Source organism: Sapajus apella, unplaced genomic scaffold (genome assembly GCF_009761245.1).
Source record: "Sapajus apella isolate SASKATOON/1434 unplaced genomic scaffold, GSC_monkey_1.0 scaffold185, whole genome shotgun sequence".
In the NCBI taxonomy this organism is placed as follows: domain Eukaryota; kingdom Metazoa; phylum Chordata; class Mammalia; order Primates; family Cebidae; genus Sapajus; species Sapajus apella.
Genome location: NW_022437125.1, coordinates 866711 through 869390, shown reverse-complemented (window position 1 = coordinate 869390; position 2680 = coordinate 866711).

Genomic DNA, 2680 nt, shown 5'->3' with positions numbered 1-2680 from the left:
TTTATAATTTAAATTATAAATTTCATAAAAATTTTATAAAAATTAATTTAATTTGGCCAGGCTCAGTGGCTCATGCCTGTAATCCCAGCACTTTGGGAGGCTGAGGCGGGCGGATCATGAGGTCAGGAGTCTGAGACCAGCCTGACCAACATGGTGAAACCTCGTCTCTACTAAAAATACAAACATTAGCTGGGCGTGGTGGCGCACGCCTATAGTCCCAGCTACTCACGAGCCTGAGGCAGGAGAATCACTTGAACCCGGGAGGGGGAGGTTGCAGTGAGCCGAGATCTCACCACTGCACTCCAGCCTGGGGGACAGAGAGACTCTGTCTCCAAAAAAAATAAAAATAAAAAATTAATTTAATTAAATAAAAATAGGCTGGATAAGGTTGCTCATGCCTGTAATTCTAGCACTTTGGGAGGCCAAGATGGGCAGACCACTTGAGGCCAGGAGTTCGAGACCAGCCTGGCTAATGTAGTGAAGCCCTTTCTCTACTAAAAATACAAAAAGAAAAAAAAAAATTCCCAGTGCGGTGGTGTGCAGCTGTAGTCTCAGCTACTCGGGAGGCTGAGGTATGAGAATCACTTGAACCCAGAAGGTGGAGGTTGCAGTGAGTCAAGATTACGCCACTGCACCCCCGCCCCAGGTGACAGAGTGAGACCCTGTCTCTAAATAAATAATATAATATAATCTAGAACGATGTGAATGGAACATTTCATTGGCGAGCTATTTTGTTATTCCCTCCCTTCCCTCTACTACCTCCCCACCTTCTTTTTCAAACACAAGGAGTCTATAAACCCGTGACACCTATCAGGCAGCAGTCGGACACGCCACCCAACAGCAGACACACTTTCTTCTCGAAAGTGCAAGGAACATTCCCTGGGAGAGGCCACCAAAGAAATCCAGTGCATTGAAAAGGATCGCAATTCTACAAAGTATGTTCTCCGACCACAATGGAATGAAATGAGAAATCAGAAACAGAGAGAAGTTTGGCAAACTCAAGAATCATTTCACCATGTGGAAATTCAAGAATGCACTTGTAAAGACAAGGAGAACCTACTCCAAGATTCATCAGAAAATCGTAGCGTTCAAGATCAGCCTGGGCCACATGGTGAAACCCCATCTGCAGAAAAAATACAAAAAGTGAGGCGGGCATGGTGTCGTGTGCCTATGATCCCAGGTACTTGGGAGGCTGAGGTGGGAGGATTGCTTAAGCCAGAAGATGGAGGCTGCAGTGAGCCGTGATCACATCACCACACTCCAGTCTAGGTGACAAAGTGAGACCCTATCTACAAAAAAAAAAAGGGGGGGCCACTTCAGGTGGCTCACGCCTATAATCCCAGCACTTGGGAGGCTGAGGCAGGTGGATCGCCTGAGGTCAGGAGTTTGAGAGCAGCCTGGCCAACATGGTGAAACCCTGTTTCTACTAAAAATACAAAAATTAGCCGGGCGTGGTGGCGGACGCCTGTAATCCCAGCTACTCGGGAGGCTGAGGCAGGAGAATCGCTTGAACCCGGGAGGCAGAGGTTGCAGTGAGCTGAGATCGCGCCATTGCACTCCAGCCTGGGCAACGAGCGAAACTCCACTTTGAAAACAAAAAAAGACAAAAAGAAAATCCTAGCAGGGGATTGAGCTCCTGAGCTCCTTTAGGGGCCCGAGCTCCTGAGTGGGACAGGTCTGGCTTTGTGCAAGGGTTCCGTGCCCCTGAGACTCTCTCTGCAGATAGGGGATGTGCATGAGCTTCTGGATGCGGCCCTAGTGAGTTCCGAGGGATCTGTGGGCTCGTGGCTTGTAGAGAGGATGATTCCCCCAAGCCCGCTGTGCTCCCCACAGCTTTAAGGCTGCCAACGGGGACTCCACTGGAGGCCTGCTTCTGGGGGGCTGCCATGTGTCCCCGGCTTTACTCAGGCCCCTCCCACAACAGCCTCCCCTGCTCCCATCCAAATCTCCAGATCCTCCAACTCCTGTGGCCCTTCCCCAATCCCACATCTTTGCACAGGCGGTTCCTTATGCCAAAAAGCCCTTCCTAGTGTCCACGGGGCAAATGCCAGTCTGCCCTCCAAGACCTGGCTCCGGCATCGCCTCCACCGGGAAGCCTTCCCTGATTCCCATAGAGGAACCCCAGCCTACTCTGTGCCAACTCAAACCTCACAGGGTGGGAGCGCCAGATCTGTGGCTGACTCCTCCATCCCTCTAGGCCGTGCAGCAGCAGAGAGGGATGCTGAATGACGGGGGATCTGGCTGACAAGGGGCCAGGACCGCGAAGGGGGCAGTGGTTTTCCTCCCCTGTCACAGTCACACAGCATCCAAGGCTTCCTGGGATGATAGAATTTCTGGTCCCAAGGCCAAGATGATGCTGGGCAGAGCGTACAGTGTGTGGTATAGATGGGACTTGGATCCTCTGGCCCTGACTGTCTGGAGATGCCGGGTAGTGTGCAGTGTGTGGTGTAGACGGGACTTGGATCCTCTGGCCCTGACTGTCTGGAGATGCCGGGTAGTGTGCAGTGTGCGGTGTAGATGGGACTTGGATCCTCTGGCCCTGACTGTCTGGAGATGCCGGGTAGTGTGTCATGTGCAGTGTAGATGGCACTTGGATCCGTTAGCCCTGGCTGCCTGGAGATGCGGGTAGAGCACATAGTGTGCAGTGTAGACAGGATTCAGAGTCCCTCAGCCCTGGCTG